Genomic DNA, 18,563 nt, shown 5'->3' on the forward strand with positions numbered 1-18,563 from the left:
GTGTGGGGACAGGAGTCACCCAGTTGGCTGGAACACAGGGTTCATGGGGCTTGAGGGGAGGAATAGGGGAACGAGGGGTGGGCAGTTAATAACTAGACAATACTTATTTCTAAGTAAGGAAAACCAAAACTAGATTTTTAGAGCATGGCTATGAAAAACAAACTCCAAACCACACTTAGGAAACTGAAAGACATCAACGTGGGCTTAATGGAAGTTAGGCAGTGGGGGTCATGTAAGAAAACTCAAGGAGCTGCCTGAAATAAAGTGGACCCTGCTTCCACTAGTCAGGCAATGCATTTTTTAAAACCTATAAATGAAGCTTATTGTTATCCCACACTACATAAATTGTAAGTATAACCATAGTCTTTTTCCACTGAGTTCTGAGAAAATACGGGATTTTTTTTTTTTTTTTTGTCTCTGCCAGTGAAATTCATGGACAGAAAATTCCAAGCATTGCTTCCGTGTGACAGAGAGCAAAGAACACTTGGCAAAATGTTCACGTTTTTTTAAATGAAACAGAATAGTAACTTGACTTTTCAAAAGAATAAGGTTTTCATTACAAATGCAGGCACACTTAAGTTGGAAAATTCAAACAGTAGCAGAATGCAAAAGGCAAGAAAATGCATTGTCCCACTATCCAAAGAACATAATTTTTAATATATTGCTGCCATATAATGATTTTGGAACGTGTTTTCAACCCTGGCTGACTTCAGTAGTTCACGCCACCCACGCCCCACCCTTTGTGCCCACCAAGTCTCGGCTTTCATATTTTTACCTCTCCGTTGACTTTAAGAGTCAATTTTCCATGAACTGAGATTTCAGATCTTGATACTAAATGAGAGAGAAAGTTGCTTCTTAGATACGCACGAAGCCAACCCTGTGCCCATTTGGGGAGTTTTGTGTGTTTTTGCAGGGTCTGGGGGAGACTATAAATGGAGGTTGCATGGCCTATGGCTAAACATCTAAAGTTATATATTAAGCCAAAAAATTATTAAATAAAATGCGTCCTATTCTCCTTCCTTGGTTAATATGCCTTCGTCACAGCCATCCCTTTGGAAACTATTGAAATGTTCTGTCTTCTGATCCTTCTAACAGATGCCCCTGGGCCATCCCTTGGGCACAGCGGGGGCGAACACCAGGTCCTTTGGGGGCTGGGCCTGGGAAGCAGGCTTGGAGCCATTAGGGCAGGCTTGCTGGAGCTCCGGGTGGGCCTGTCTCCCTGTGGGGAGGGGGTAGCCAGGGGAGAGCCAGGGCTACCCCTCTAGCCCTGATCTGAGTGAATTATTCCACATTTCTGTGTGCAGCTGGTGTGGAAACAGTTTAGTGGGGGCACGCAGAAACTTTCAAATAAGTTCTCCTTAAAATGTGAACTTGCACGTCCTCATTGACGCAGTCAGGAAGGTCAGGGAGGAGGTAACTAGGCAAGATGGTGGAGAAAGGAGAATTCCAGGGAGAGGAAAAATTGTGGGCAAAGTTCTGGTATCAGAGGAGGGAGGCACTGCCAGCGTGAGGCACAGAAAAGGGGTGGTTCAGGGGGAGCTCGTGATGAGGGGTGGGTGGGCACCGACCAGGAAAGGTCTCTGCGGGCTTGTTAAGGAATTTCTCTGTATCCTCAGTGAAAGGCTTTGAACAAGGAGTCACATGGTCAGGGTAAGGGAGGCTACGCCTTCTTGAATTGGTCGAGGCTAGACATGATGGTTCTCTGGACCAGTGGGATAATGATAGAGATGCAGAAAGGCAGACAGGCTCCAGGGAGATTTAGAAAGTAAAACAGCCAGGGCTTTGGGGAGACTGGATTGGGGCAAGCGGGAAATAGGTATCAGGGTTACCTGGTTGGGTAAGTGGGATGGGTGAGCTGGGAACACTGAGACAAGATGAGGCTGGAGGGGTAGGTTATGAGTTGGCTTTGGGACATATGGGATGGCGTACCTTTGGGACACCTGGGAGGGCACTCAGCCGACAGGAGGATTTACTGCTCAGGCTGTAAAAAGAGGTCAGGGCTGCAGACTAGGGTGTGAGAGTCCGAGTCATCTCCAGAGAGGTGGTGAGTGGACCTTAACCTTTGGGTTAGAGTTAGGGTTAGGGTCCATGGATGTGATGTCTGGGAAGAGACTGACTGCTCACCTGGTAGAAATTAAACAACCCAGGATTTCTAATGCAGGTGAGAACCTTAAGAATGAAATCACACCAGCAGTGAACTAAAGTAAGAAAGAAAAAAACTTCCAGCAACCTTGCACGTGGCATTTGTCACTGTAAACAGGCTTGTCACGCACAAATCACCTGCAACAACAAAGATTGTGAATGAACTGGTCGCATCGCATGGGATCTTTCTGTACTTGTGAGTTTAAATCAGATTCTTGTTACGCGCACACCATTTTGCCGTGTGTATTTGTAAATGTATCTTGCCAGCGTATTTTATGCTTCAGTTAATTTAGTTGACATCTAATTTAGTTGACATATAAAAATAAAATCAATTTTCAGACAAAATACCCATAAAATAAGTGAAATGCTGTAATAGGTTTCAAGAAATTAAAATGTAATATATTTAGGCTTCTATTCTAAAGCAATTTCATCTAGAATAGTAGGTTCTGTAGACGTAATTTTTTTCCTGAATCTCTGTCAATTACACAATAATAAATGTTGCTACTATGTATTCAGAAATGTATTGCTTGGAGTAGTTTGTCATGAAAAATGGAAATTTTTGTTTGTGTTTCCTTTAAAACGTCAAGGAACCTGAGTGTGAATACTTTGTGTGTTGACGTTCGGCTATAATTAAGCCATGACGATGATTATTACTTTGGATATAAACAGAATCAAATTTTCACTGGGCGAGTTCTTTTTTTAATTAATGTGGAGTTATGTTCTGTTTATTATCCTGTCTGCTTCTGTTTCCTGCCATTTTCCATTTGTCTGCTTGAATCCTCTTTTTTAATAGTGAGTTAGCGACTGATCATGTGCATTGATTTCAGTTTTGCTTCTAATTTACATTTTTATCCCTTTGGCTGATGTATTTGGCTTAGTCACTTTATTTTTATAAGCGGTTGTACAATTTGTTACTTTAGCTAGATGATTAAATTTGGCTTCTAAAGAAAGTTTGTTTTAGAAAATGGTCCCTGAAGTAAATCAGCATTTGGCGTTTCCAGCGTGTCAAAGGGGCTGGTCTCCTGAAGATAACTAGGAACGCAGCTCTAAAATTTTAAAAGTGGTTTAATAATTTTGAAACCTCTGACTCTATAAGAGCTGTATGTTCCAGTAGGTGGTGCAAATCGACTCCATTTCAAATGGAAATGTAATTTAAAATTGTGATATAACTATTTTCACTGTTAAAATAATATTTCAACATATTTTCTCAACTGCAAAATTACTTTCCTCTGTTTCTAAAGGAAGCTTGATTTACTCTCTCAGTGCTCATTTTTCTCATGTTTTGTTCCACAGGTACCATTATGGTGATGATCACTGTGGCAAGGGACAGGAGAGGGAAAATTCGGGGGGATTGCAAAACCAGCGAGACCTGTTAAAACTTATAACTGCAAAGACGAGTCATTTGCTTCTGTGCTTCAGTTGCAGAGTAAAATGAGCAGAATGTCAGTGTCAGTGTTGTTCTAATAGCTTTTATGCCTATGTGAGGAACTGAATGCTGTGCTTTGTCTTTTATAAAAATTGAGGGTTTTTCACTCCCAGGGATCTGATATTCTCACACTAGCACATAAAATATATCTACAAGCATATTTTCAAATTAATTTTTTCCTTTTATCACAGTAGTATGCGTGCATGAAAAGGCAGCAACGTCGGACAGTTAAGAGCAGGGACTCTGAATCCAGCCTGCCTGGGCTGGAGCCCTCCCCACCACCTCTGTTTTATTTTCTGCAAAACGTGGAACAGACACCTACCTCACAGCTAAACGAGGATTAAACGAGCTTGTACATGAAATATTTAAAGCAGGCCTGGCACACGGTCATGCACTATATGAATGGGTACACTATACTTTTAAAAGTAAAGGAGTGCATCAAGTACTCTCATAAAAAGGAGCGCTCTCTCGCTGCGTCCCTCCCGTCTCCACCTCCCCACAGCCCTTCCTGGTGGCAAGGGCTGACAACTCCTGGCTGTTTCTCCTGTTGGTTACCAAAACTTCAAATACGATTCTTATACAGACATTTCTTTTTATCCATTTTATCCGTTTTCAAGTGTGCAACGCAGCGGCATTAAACACATCTGCAGTGTTGTGCGACCAGCACCACCATCCATCTCGAGAACTTTCTTACCTTCCCACACTGAAACTCAGTGCTCATTCAACAATAGCTCTCCACTCTCCCACCCCCGCCCCTCGTAACCTCTGTTCTGTTTTCTGTCTCTGTGAATCTGCCGCTTCTGAGTATCTCATATAAGTGGAATCACGGTATCCGTCCCTTTGTGACTGGCTTATCTCACAGAGCATCATGCCTTTGAGACTCAGCCGTGTTGCAGCAGTTGTCAGAACGTCCTTTTTAAGGCTGAATAATATTCCATTGTACGTATGTGCCACATTTTGTTTACCCATTCATCTGCTTATGGACATTTGGGTGGTTTGCACCTTTTGGCTGTTGTAACGCTGCTATGGACATGAGTGCACACAGACCTATCTGAGCCTCTCTTTTCAATTGCTTGGGGCAGCTATTTCTTGACTTATCACTTTTTTTTACATTATCTTTTAATTTTCAGACATGTGAAATCAGACAGGCTAGGACTTCATTATCACCAACTCCCTACCTTTCTATGTACACACTCCCCCCCCCCCACCCTAGTTTTGGTGAAACAGTGTTTTCTTTATTGTAACTTTACAACTGTCGTCAACTGCCGAGCCAGACGCCCTCTAGTCCCTTGTCTGTTTTCTGGAATACTTTTTTTTTTTTTCTGGAGTTAACAGTGGCATCAATTTTATATTTGCTCAGGTTTCTGGGTACTATCATCATTATGTTTTCCTTAATGTTCTGCTACATGTTTACCAATAACAAGCTCCACTGTTCCCCACATCCCATCTCTGCTGTTCGAAGCACACCTTTCAGCAGCTTCCGGAGAAAAGGTACATGGACTATAAAACTGTTGTGTTCTTGCCCATGTTAAAAATACATCTGTTTTACCCTCCCTATTTGGGTCGGTAGTCTGGCTGGGAATAGAAACCTGGATCGAAAAATCATTATCGCTCACTATCCTATAAGGCACCCTTGTTACTGGTTTTGGCTTTCAGTGCTGCTGCTGGGAAATCTTTATGCTACTCAGATTCTTTTTTTTTCTGTTTTATTCTGAAAAATTTCAAACCTACTATAAAAAAAAACAAAAACCCCTAAAGAACAGAACAATGGACACCTGAATACTGCATTCCTTGCCTCATTATTGTTAACATTTTGTCACATCAACTTCCTCTGAGTTCATCTTTCTCTCTCGGTCAGATGGCTGTCTATCCATCCATCCATCCATCCATCCATCCATCCATCCATCTATCTATATTTCTTTCTATCTCTCTATGCATATATTTACATATGTATCAGTTTGAGCATAATTTCCTTGCTGAATATTTGGAAGGTAATATTCCATTATGTGTCCATCCTAAATACTTGAGCATAGCTCTTCTCAGAATAAGGACACTCAGTGGTTTTGCATAATACTAGCATCACAGGCAGGTATTCAGCTCTGATGAGATAAAAGCCAGTATAGGAGCTGTATCTGAATTCCCCAACAGTCTCAAATCATCCTTTATAACTCCCTTTCTTCTTTTTCTTTCTGTTTTTTTTCTTTTCTTCTTTTTCTGATCCAGGATCAAAGGGGCTCAGGAGAAGGAAAATTCAAGGATGTTGGGTAAGTTCCTCCTTTTAAAATGTGGTATCTACATTTCCAAGGGAGGTTGGTCAGCGCAGATGACCACAGGGAGGAAATGGATGGGCCTCCAACACTGGATTATCCAGGTGAGTTGTCCCTGATGCCATGTTTCTGGAATGAGGAGGTGGGGCAGTCTGGGCAGAGCCAGGCGGCCTCTACACAGAAAGGGGTGGTGGGCTTCAGTCAGATCCAGTGAGGGGCTGTGCTCTGAGCGGACTTGAGCTGCCTCTCTGCTTAAGCCCTCCCGGCCCCAGCTCCAGCCCCAGCCTTGGCCCTGTCCTCTGCCGCCCTCTGCAAGTCAGGCTTCAGCGGGAAACAGACCTCGCCCCAGAGGCTTCGTGAAAGCCTCCAGTGAAGGTACCACCCATGGAGGTGTGGGCAGCTGGAGGGCCCACAGGGGACAAGACAAGGCTTTGTCACCACCCCAAGGGACTGCAGGGATAAACGAGGGAGGGAGTGAGAACTAGTACCGAGGAGGAAGGGGAGGGAAGCAGAGGTTTCTAGAGAGATGGCGCCAGAGCAGGGAGGAAGCAGGAGATACCCCGGGTTTTCTCTACTTTCTCTGAGCCCACGTCCTGGCACTCAAACCAGCCAGGAAGCCAGAGGGCAAAGGAGCCCAGAGGATGCCTCCTGGGCAGGTGAGGGAAAGGTGGAGAATGGACCAGGGAAGGAGGGCAGGTAGAGAACCCCTGCACACATCCCTTCCTAAACCGCCTGTGTCGTCGCCCATGCTCTGTAGTGACCGCAGCCTGAAAAGCAGCTGCTGGGAGACGCTGTCCCCTGAATGCAGCCTCGTCTTGGGATGTGCCCAGACCCCGCCATGCACCCCAGATCTGGCAGAGAGGCTTGCGTACAGCCACGCTCAGAATGAGCTTGGAAACTTCTCCCAAGGCCAAATGGAAATGGCTTTTGGATTACCCACCATTTGGCTGGATTATCTGCACCATTGCCTCCGTCCATTACTGAGGACAGCCAGGAGGGGTCTGGACTGTCCTTGGTGTTCCAGGATGACCTTGTGGAGAGCTGATTACAGTCTGTGTGCGGAACAAGAAGACACCTACTGTCATTTTTTTGCCTCACTCCGGTTCAGCGAAGCCTGATCTTTCGCCTGTGGCTGGAACCCACATTGAAGAGCCTGTCACTGCTGGTGCTGCTTCTTGGAAGACCCCAGTTCAGACTGAAGCAAGGCTTCCCGTTAGCAGAGCGGTATGGACTTCAGACCAGCCTTTGCGCTCCCCGGGCTCCCCGGGTGGTGCATGGGGGCCCCCTCCTGCACCACCCTGCTCCTCACCCTCATCCCACCTGCACGCCACCTAGCTGCACTCCCCACCTCCACGTCCTAAGGAGAACAGATGCCAACACAGCTGAGGGGATCTCACGTCCAAGCAGAGAAAGAGAATGAAAGGCAGAATGTGAGGTCAGGGCCTGGGAGAAGCCCGGAGAAGCCGCCTTTGGGAATTAGGATGGCTTCTTGCTGGGCTTTTCAGGTTGGCACGGAGAACACCTGCCTCTGCCACAGCCTCGTTTACATCCCAAAGCCCCGACTCTGGGGACAGACTCCCAGATCCACAGAGCCGGTCCCCAGCTCTGGTCCTGCCCGCCTCTGATTTCCAAGGCCTCCTCCTCCTCCTGCCCTCACCACCACTGAGTTCCCAAGGCCATCCTGACAAAATGCATGCACTTTGGGGAACCAGTAATATGTAGTAAAAACAGCTCACGTTTATTTACAGCTCACTAGGGGTCACACAATTTTTTGCGCATTTTACCTGTATCAGTGTCTTCAATCCTTACAATAACCTAAAGCAGTAGGTACCCATTTTAATATCTCCATTTTACAGATGAGAAAACTGATACACAGAGCACGTAAGTAACTTGCTCAAGATCACACACCGAGGAAGTGGCCGTGCTGGGGTGACACTGGCTGGTCACCTCCCGGCTGCACTGGCATTCACTGGGCAACACTGTCTTCAGAGGCCGTCCTGGGCAGGTTTTCCCGGGGTTTTTGCCACTGCTCATGTATTTCTAAGTGTTGGAATTCTGTCCTGCTGGCCAGAGAAATATTGAGAATCCTGAGAACTACAAGAAATATTGAGGATTAGCATCTAGGTGTTTTTCCTTTGAAGCATGACTTAGAGTACAGACAACCGGTAACTCCAGATGTACTTTTAAAACTTTCATTTTACTCCACTGGGTTGGGTTAGAAGAGATTGGCAGTTTTTTCAGACCAAACGGTCCAACTGCACTCAAATCCAGAAAACCTGGTCAACAAAGATGCAGGATGAAGATACCCATTTTCTTAACAGAAAAATACATAATTTTACATTAATGATACTGATGTGGTGATTACTAAGGGAATAAATTACAGAAGGAACTTATCAAGTCTGTGCAATGAAACTGAGTGGGTGGGCCTTCTGCCACTTGTTCTTCCTAAGCTTTTGAGATAACTCCCTCATCCTGCCTGCGTAACCCCAAACGGAGAGACTGGGCCCTGTGGGTGACACATGAGCAGGTCTTGTTAACGAGAAGGAAGCCACACTTAGAACAAGAAGTGGTCACTTTGTCTTTGGGGTGTGCATCCGGGGCTGCCTGTGCCACCTGGAGGGAAAGCTGAAATTATGGGAGGAGTGGTGGGACCATCAGGGAGGTCTTGGGATTTGTCAGAAGAAGTCCTTTCCAGGGAGAGGCAGGTGGCGTTTGGGAGAGTGGATGAGTAGGCTGGGATTGGGATCAGGTCCGTGCAGGGACCATGGGGACCAGGGAGTTGGAATTTCCCCCTTCCCTCCCTTTCCCCCATTGAGGTTCCTCCTACTATTATCATTCCTGGGGAGAGTCCATATCCAGAGGCCCTGACCTGCAGAAGATAAGGCTGGCAGAGGATGGGACATGCTCAGCCGTGGTGGACACCAGGGGATTGACTGGGAACAAGGACGAGGAGGAGGCAAGGGGAGGGCCCAGTCTGGGCAGCAGGCTCCCAGGCTTTGAAGACATTAGCCAGGCCTCATGCAGGGCTCCCTGACCCTGAAGGCATGGATTCTGCTCTTTCTTTCCCATCACCTTCCAGGGGCCCTGTTTTCTTTCTTTCATCTCCCCATCAGCCCCTCTCTCAATCCTCATTCCCTTTCCACAGCAAGAAGGAGACTTCACTGGCTTACGCACTGACAACTTCAGGGCTATTGCCAATGTCAGGTACAGGTTTAACCTGTGTGACCAGGACCCACATTCCCTCAGCCCCTCTGGGCATGTCTTCTCTAGGAGTTGGTCTTATTCTTGAGGGACTGAGGTGGAAAGGTGTCTCCAGAGATGCCAGCCCACATGCTTTCGGGTTCAAATCTGTCAGGTAAGACTGAGATTCTTTCTTTGCTCTAGAGCTGAAGTTACTTTGCTCTGATTGGCCTGGTTTTGTCACATGTCCATTCCAGCAACAAACATTATTGCCTGGAGAGTATGATGCTCTGATTGGCTAGTGCCAGAGCGAAGGGCAGAATCAGCACCACCTAAACCATGTGGAGTGATGGTGGGGATGGGGCAGAAATAGGGGTGGTTGCTGGAAAAGTGGGGGATGCTGGCTGCTGGAGAGGCGAGCCCCAATGTCTGCTGTCCCCCCAGTTCCTCCTACCCCAATCCCTCATAACTACCCCATTAAATTGAAATCTGGTCCTTAAGACTGAACCCTGGCCTTAATCACTTGGCCAGTGCCCTTGGGGCCTGCCTTAACCCCTGTCAAGTGGAAGAATCTGTCAGGGGGTCTATTAACTGCAAAAATCAACACTGGATATTAAAGAAGTCATGGCAAAAGCTTTTCAATAACGGAGAGGGGGTGTATCCCAAATTGACATGATCTACCTTTTTTTTTGGATCCGATTTCTAAGGATGGAAACTTTGAAAATTTCAGATCGTATTTAAAGGAGCCCATGAAGACATTTTAGCATGTCTTCTGCTTGAAGACCTCAGCAGGGCTACTGCTGGAACTTAGAACTTTGTTATTCCTTATTGTTTGACTTCAAGGTCTACCTCTTAAAAGTCTGGGTTAAGGCCAAGCATCATGCCTCTGCAGACTTTAAGCTTTGTATGATTTTACTTTCCATGACACAAAGCTCATTAAAGTGGATTCCACTAGAGCTGTTGGGAGAACTTTGCCTGCCACAAGGGTGGCGTGAAATGTTTCTCTGAAAATATGGACACATTCCTCTTTCAAACCATGGGCCCTCTAGAGTACAAACCACTGATAATTCACTGTAGTACCTTCACCTAATGTAATGTGGAGGGTTGCCAGCAAAACACTTTTCTGGAACATAAGCAAATCCATGATTTGACCATAGCCAGTCTAGCGCTCTCTGCTCTTAGCAGACCGTCACTGATTCTATATGTTTTATAGCTTAATTTACATGTCCTTCACCTTGTCTGGGACTTGAACTCTTGCAAAAAACATTGATCACACATTACTTGCTTGCTATGCCTCCTTTTAAAAATTCTTTTGATTTTGTTTCTGACCACAATAGCAATACATGCTCATTATGGAAATTTGGAAAAGCCCAATGAAGAAAAGAAAAAAGAAACTCAAGTAATTCTAAACTTTTGGTATAACCTTTCATTTTCCATGAATACATACAAACATATATATTGCACACTGACAACTTCAGGGGTATTGCCAGTTTCAGGTACAGGTTTAACCTGTGTGACCAGGACCCACATTCCCTCAGCAAATATATATATATTTGCAGAAGAGGATCATTCTATAGAGGTATTAACCTTTTTTACTGTATAACGCAATGTAAACATTTTTCTGTGACATTCTTCTGTTTTTCATGACTGCATTGGGTTCAACTTTACATTATTTTAATCTTTTTTCTCTAGCAAGTAGAGTAATTAGGATACTTAGGGATACATCTTGGGGCAAATATATGGGTATTTTCTTGGAGTAAATTCTCAGAAGTAGAAATGCTGGATTGTAAATATGGATATTTTTAAGGCTTTGGGGGCACTATTGCAACCAAATTACTCTTTATTGCCAAAAGTAATTTCTTAATTCTTGGTCCTGATGCCAGTCCTGGCAGCACCGTTGGACAGTATTTAAAGTGCTCCTGGCTGCCCAGTGGGGCATATGTTGCCAAGAGCTGACCTTTGTAGATGACTCTTTCTGCTACAGTGGTCCTTTGTTCCTTACAGATGAATTGGTCTTTAAGGGTTCGATGCTTCCCATGGCTTCTCATTCAAATGTCTCTTTTAGAATTGATGGTGAATGCCATCTCCAGCTTGAGATCAGGGTTGTTCCGGGGACAGCGCTGTGCTGTCTGTGGCTCAGTCACTCAGCTTTCATTCTTGTGAATTTCCCGTGGAACCGATCCTCTCAATTCCTCCTCAAGGAGGATCTGTAGGTAAGGGCCCTCACCTGAGAGTAAGACCTTCTCTCTAGAGCCCAACTTCCTGAGGCTTTGCCACTGGGAACTGTTTCACCCGCAGGGATTATTTTGCCTTAGACAACACCCTGCTCTCCAGGGATGGCCGTGGGGATCTTCCTGGGACTTGAACTGAGGTGTTTCAGAAAGGCAGTTTTTTAAACCTGGGACTGTTCTTTGTGGTCTTTTCAGATGCTAGCAACCATTGGCCAGAGTAGGAGATGCTCGGTGGAACGTGTCCAGGCTCTCCCTGCACAAGTCACAGCTGCTCTGGCCAATGGGAAATGAGAGCTAATTTGCTCTAAGGGCCCTAATTGGCTGATGGTGTGATTCTGTGCCTACTATTTTAAGGCTGTGTTTCTGGCCCCAGCTTGGCAGGCTTGCTTGAGACATCTGGCAACAATGATCAGAATGCCTCTTTTTTTCAAGGAGGCTCACAATCGATTCATCTGTGGACTCAGAGGAAAGGCTCGTTTAGTAGAGCCAACATGTTTCAAAGAGAAGTGTATTTTCATTAACTAGCCTCAAAGCAGTAATTATATGTTCAGAGAACACAGTAAAAATTTATTTCTAAATATTTGGCAGTGAAAGGTTGAAGGCAGTGTGTGTGTACGTGTGACTGCGTGTGCGTGTGCGTGCACGTGTCCAACATGTTGCATGTGTTTTAAATGAACCCAGCATCTTCCCCTCTAAAGAAAAGCAGGAAGTACAATTGTAGGCTTTGAAATTTAATTTTTAGCAGCAGGATGTGTTTCTAAATACTGCTAATAGATCAAAAGGAAAATGTGTGGCTAAAGGCTTTAAAATTGTCATCAAAGCAATTATGAAGCAAATGAGGTGCCTTTAATTTTTTTTTTTTAAAGGATGGTGGTGTCTGAACACAGAAAACCAAATTTCAACCAAGGATCAAAAGCAACGGTGATGTCTTTGCATGCAATGCAGCTGAACTTGGATGCTCCCCGATCTGATTCACAGTTTATAATCACAGTTATCACAAAACCATTAAAAGCCTATTAACTTGAATTCCCACAATTCCTTGAGGGCAAGGGCGAAGAGAGAGCAAAATAACTTTGAATGTAAATGTAACACCACGTTGGAAAGGAGAGAATCTCTTTTAATTATGCCAGCGGAGGAAGATGTCTTGTGGATGCAACCGCCCTAGCAGATGGCTGCTGTAAGAATACAACACGGAATCTTAGGAGGCTCGGGACGTTGTGAAAATGGGTTCTCTGTGGAGCGACCGGCGAAGTGTCCGCCTGTCCCAGACCTCTTTCTGGGAGGAGGGAGAGGAGATGGCTGGTTAAAATGTTTTAACTGCTGGGTGGGTTGGCTGGACAAACACTATGCAGTGTCTGATCGAATCAGCCTGAAAAGAATCCTCAGTCCCGTTTGGCAGAAGCAAAAGCCCAACAAATACCCAAGCCATTGTCTTGTGAGAAATTTGATTTCATGTTTTTCCACCCTTCAGGCCTGCACTGACATTTCCCCTAACAATGCTGTTATGTGCTGTACAGCGAGACAGTGCAGTCAATAAGCTGTCCTGAGATCTCAGATAAAAACGGAGTGCTCTTGTCACGCTGCAGAATGGCGCGAGGTCTCACGCAGCCGGGAGCTGTGTGCACACCAGTGACGGTCTCTCCCCAGGTCTCGGAGTCCGCGCTGGCGAGAGACACGCCTCCGCCCTGGGATGCTGGCTCTACATGGTCCTCGCTCAGGTGTGTGCCCGTGGCCAGCCAGACCTGGTCCTCACCCCACCTTCATAAAGGAACGTTGGAATCGCCCGAGGAAGGAAAGCGCTTTCTCTCTGCCGTCTCCAGCCCTGGTTCTGCGATAACTAATTCCAGTCAATCCACGCTCACCTAAAATGAGCTCTTCCTGCATGAATTACCCACATTCACTGCCCGGCTTGATCTCGTTCCCACAATGGATGAAGCAAATGGCTCGGTCCAGAGGGAGCGGGTTATTGACTAAGTGCTTAATTAGGCGCACAGCCCTGATGTGGTCATTCTCCTACCGTCAGAGCGACTGGACCGTGGCGCGGCGGAACCGTGAATTTGGTTTCCTCTCATTTGCCTGAGCCACAGTTGAATCAATGGGGCAGCAATCTAAATTAAACATTAAGACAACCACACTGCAGCAGGTTTATGTAACTGTGCAAAGAAACAGCATGTGTCTCGGGGCCCTCCAGGGGAAAACATTCTCCACTTCCCTACTTCCGTAACAGGCACACCGAAGGTCGGTGTGGTCCCTTAGAAAGATTTTAAGCGCCAGAGGGAAAACCTCCTAGGTAAATATGATGTAAACTCAGCCTCCTACTTCGGTTTCCAAATCTTTAAAAGTCTAAACGGACAGTGGTCACTGGCCAAGGATTAGGCTGCAGCACTTATCTGTGGGCACGAGGTCAAATGCACCCACAGGTGCCCTGAATCCACTGACAGGGGCCTCGTGGTTCTCCGGGGTGGTGCCTCTCACACTTTACGTGCACACGGGTCACCCAGGAGTCTTGTTAAAAATGAAGATCTGATTCAGTAGGTCTAGGGGTAGCTTAAGACTGCATTTCCAATAAACTCTCAAGAGACGCTCAGGCTTCTGGTCCAAGGAGCTCGCCTGGAGCAGTGAGGCCTTGGAGGTGCGGAGGTTCCTTACCTCACAGCCAACTTAGGGGGAGGGAGGGACAAAGGGAGGGAGTAAAAGACCCTGCGCAGAAGTCAGCATCGCAAGACTTGATGCTGTGTGTCCATTTCCTCTTTGCCTTTTCCGGGCACCCCCAGTAGGCAGAAATACCCTGAAATGTGAAGACAGAGCAGAGCAGGAAAGGACAAATTGGGGGCCATCCACACGATTAACTGACTTGATGAACCTTGGATCCCTGTCGAGCTGGAGAAAGCAGGGGCCCAGCCAGGGCTCAGCCCACAGCTGTCCTTTACGACTTTGTCTTATTGTTATCTTTGTAACAAGGCTCTTTTATGAGCTCACAATTTCCTGCCAAGTTGATGAAATCTCCATTATGTTTTATGGCAGACAGTAAGAGGCTGCAGGCGATTTTAAAAGGCCTACAGGTCTCCGTTCGGAGACCCTGCCTCCTTGGCTCCCCTCCCCGCGAGGGGCAGAGATGAACTTTCCATCACGTTCCAAAACACTGTTCATTTTCTCTTCAGCTGAAAAATATCTATTTATTTGGCTGTTTTGCTTTATGATTCTGGAGGCTGGCACTTTCCATCCCAGTGCTCTCTGTTTTGAACCACACTTGTAATTACTGCTGTCTTTTATTCTGTGTCTTCGGAGGACTGTCCCATTCAAACTGCGAGAGGACAAAAGCAGCTGTCTTTCCAGGGGGCGAAAACAATAGCGTGGAGTCTTCACGGAAACCTCAACAAACACAGAAATGCAGAAGTGGGAACAGGAATGACAAACGCAACCCATGGAGAAACGGAGAGCAAACTAAATATTTCTGCCTGTCTTTTTCAAAATTTGGAGAAAGAATGAACTCGGCACGCCTGCTGCCCCTTAAAGGGTGAGTCTTATTTCTAAAGTGCTTTTCCTAAAAAAGCCAAAGCTGTCAACTAGCGTTTTGCTGTTGTTGCCTGTTCTCCAGCGGCTGGTCGAGGTCACAGAGGGCTAGGTGCCTGTCCACCGGTCTCGGACAGCCTGAGGCCTTGAGTGACCCGCCTCCTGCTCTCAATCTATCATCTCCAACCTGTGCTGTCCTCTAGTCCTTTCTGGGTCCTGAGTGAGTCAAGCTCCACCCAGCCTCAGGGCCTCTGATGGGCTCTCCATCCTCCTGGCATGTGCACCCCTCTCCCCTTGGCTCATTGAAGTCATGCTTCATTTCATTTCTTCATCACCTTCCCAGTCACCCTTAGATTCACACAGGTCCCTCTGTCATGTGGTCTCGAGCGCCCCCTACCCCTCACAATTATAACCAATCATTTGTCTGTCTTCCCAGAAGACAGCCAGCTACATGGGGTCAGCAACAGTACTGACTGTGACCTTCACTGTGTCCGGTACAATTGCTGGATTGTGGCAGTTCTTTGAGTGACCAAGTCTCCAAGTTATCGATTAACCAACAGCTTCTCTAGACAAGATCTGAAACGTTTATAGCAATTCACGTGTCAGCAAGGTTATGAGACATTCAGTCATTACCAGGCAGCATCTCATATCCTTGCTGACTCGTATGTGTTGGCAGAGTCAAGCGTTTTTATAAATGTTACTGTGAGTTTCTACCTATCAATTGAATAAACGTCCAAGTTGGTCAAGTTACCCTCCTTGTCTTTCAGTTCGTCTTGCTTGACTTCATCCAGGAATTGTTTTCTTGAGTGGAGGAGAGAGAGAGATGCAGTTAATTTTCCAGATCGCTTGCAACATAGGGTAAAACAAAAAATGTGCTTTCCTGTGCAGATGCCTGAGGACTTTTTAAGATGCCATGTAGATGGGTTGTGTATCCATTACAATGTCTATCAAAACCATATGAATCATGACTTGTAATAAAAAAGTGCCATTGAGTCACCTCAATTTAGTTGCTATTTGCAGAAAGAATCCAGATATTTATCTTGCAGGGTGAAACGAAAATATACTTTATAATTCAGATGCTGGAGAATTTCTCAGATGCTCAACAGTTCACATGCAGATGCCTCGGCTTTCCCCACGTGCAAGTTAAGTTGTCCAGGATTTGTGGATGCGATGGTGGCAGTGAAACTTTCATTTGGTGGGAGGAGGAACTGAAGTGTGCCTGTGTGTGCGCAGGGTAGACGGGGCACCGCTGGTGGGCACAGGCGGACGCGTGCGTGGAAACATCCCTGCATGGTACCTGCGATTCTACCACTTTCTCCTGTAAAAGGCAGCATGTTGTTAATTAAAGCAAGGAGCAGCACACTGCACTGAAAACACGTGGAAAAGACACACACATCTGCTTTTCATAATGTCCTTGACGCTCCGGATGTAAAGGATCTAAAGGTCAAAGTACACAACAGCTGTCATGTCACGAAATACATTGGGCAAAGCAGACATAAATGTTGTAGATGGCTCACTGAAAGTCATTTTTGGTTAATCCGTTATTAGGGGGAGGGCTTCAAGATGGCCAAGTAGAAGGACACAGAGCTCACCCTCGCCCGTGAATACGTCACAAATACGCCTACATGTGGAACAGTTCTCATAGAAAACATACTGAGTTTTGACAGATCTCGTACGATTGGAACTATAAGGAAAATCTTCACGAAACTGGATAAAGAGCAAGGTCCTACTGTCTGGCACAGGGAACTATATTCAATAGCTTGTAATAGCCTATAATGAAAAAGACTATGAAAAGAAATGTGTATGTATAACTGAATCACTATGCTGTACACCAGAAATGCACACACTGTAAACCGAATATACTTAAACTAAAAAAGAATTTTTAAATCAATAATTTGGGGTACTGATCACCCGATGTATTGGTGGGTCTGTGATTTGCTATTTATTTAAAACTAATTTCAGGGATTGCCTTAGTGCTGTTTGAAAACAGTGCGGGCACATAGTGGATGTTCGGTCGATGTTTGTTGAATGAGTGAATGAGCCCTCCACACGCTCATTGTTGTCTTCACAGCCGCCTGTAACAGGCCGTTTTGCATCCCTGCATTGCGAGCAGGACCCCTCACATGCAAGGACCCTCCCGTGTCCCCAGCCCCAGGGATCTGAGTGCCCTGAGTGTTGCAGGACTTGTTTTCAGGATGGTGGGTCACAAAGTTCAGCCCAGTAATTCAAACCTCTGAAAACAACAACGTCCGCAAGGAGCAACCCCAGCCCAGTCTGCAGCGAGGAAATCCTAGCTGGAGAAAAGCTGAATTTCATTTTTCCTGGCTGGGTACTCTATTCAGTTTTGATTTTCTTGGACAAACTTGTTAGAATTTTAAGCAGTCACTCAAAAGGAGAAAATTGGAATACACCTTAAACAGTGATTACATACCTTGTTTAACAGAGCATAAGACTAAATACAGAGGAGATGCAAAATATATTTTTAGAAATGAGATTTCAGATCTAAAGGATTTTCTGCTCCATTGGTGGAGACAGAGTGAATGCACGTGAAATACTGTGTTGGAAATGGCCCTGTATTTAGGTTTTCTAAACTCTCAGTCTTTGGCTCCCCCCCTTCCCGATTGCTTTACTTTCAGTTCGGGGTGTGGGAGAAGCAGCATTCTGCACTAATCCTTTCCCTCCACTTGTGCAGGGTCCCCTGGCTTGGCGTCCCCTCGGGAGGCCACGGAGGAGCAGTCATTTGCCCCCCGTCCTGCTGTTGCTCACCGTGGAGCGGGGTCGCAGCTTCAGCAGGCGTGCAGTCAGGCCCAGCTTCATGTAGATTAAAGAGAGGGAATGAAAAGCAATCCTAGAAAACTCACTGCCAGATAATTTAACAGGGTCAGGGAACTGCAGTGGATTGAACCCTGTCTGCGGCTGTCATTGAACTTGGCCTCAGTACACCTGGGTTCTCGTTTGGGCTCTGCTGCCTACTTAGCTGTGTGACCGTGGGTGGGTCCCTTCACCTCTCTGCGCTTCAGCCTCCCCGCCTGTAGGTGGCGATAATGGCTAACGCCGGCTCAGCCTTGGTCTGTGGTCCAGCAGGAACCTGGTGGCGCGCTCCAAGACAGAGGGAGTTGTATGAAGGGTCTCCTCTTAGGGCAGTGGGCAGGGTCTAGGCTGACAAGGGGCCAGAGAGAGCAGGAAGCCTGGCCTGCCCTTAGCCCAAAGGGACAGGGAGGGGAGCTCTTAACAGCAAGGCTGTAGCTGTGGAAAAGCGGTGGGTGGAGATGGAGGAACACAGCTCTTCCCCAAGTGCGGCCCGAGAGGGAGGGAGCCCGGGAGAGCAGCACTTTGACCTTAAGGGGGGGCTGGAGCCTGTGTGTGCGTCTCTTCCCGACTCCACGTTCTGTGATCGTAGTAGCTTGAAAACCATGGTAGAAGTGTTTACACCAGGGAAAGTGGCAAACACCACTAGGAACCAGACTGTTCCCCAGAGAGCAGGTTGTTAGCCATCTACCAGCACACTGCCGCCTTGACCTCTCCCTGCCCTTCCAGTTCCCACTGGTTCTTCCTATTGGATGGATCCCACGAGAGCAAAGGGTAAGGGAACAGGCGGTGTGGTCTTCATAGACCAGTGTCCAGGGCGCCAAACCAGGTGGGGATGGGGGGAGAAAGGACCGGAACTGTGGGGGAGGGGGGATACAAAAGGAAAATAACCAGCCCACTCTCAGGTTTGTTGTAAGAGTGAAACAGTGACTATGAAAGTGCTTCGTAAATGAAGTGTTTCTCATACGTGTCACCTCCCTCATTTTTGCAAAGTAC

General features: G+C 46.4%; 1 long non-coding RNA gene across 1 annotated transcript; it reads left to right on the plus strand.

Annotated features, from left to right (window-relative positions):
• The first annotated feature begins 11,090 nt into the window (after nucleotides 1–11,090).
• On the plus strand, nucleotides 11,091–16,650 carry LOC116666931. Its single transcript, XR_004323731.1, has 2 exons — nucleotides 11,091–11,228; nucleotides 12,113–16,650. It is a non-coding gene; the product is annotated as an uncharacterized LOC116666931 (long non-coding RNA).
• Nucleotides 16,651–18,563: the final 1,913 nt, after the last annotated feature.

This window comes from Camelus ferus, chromosome 11, assembly GCF_009834535.1.
Source record: "Camelus ferus isolate YT-003-E chromosome 11, BCGSAC_Cfer_1.0, whole genome shotgun sequence".
Lineage (NCBI taxonomy): Eukaryota > Metazoa > Chordata > Mammalia > Artiodactyla > Camelidae > Camelus > Camelus ferus.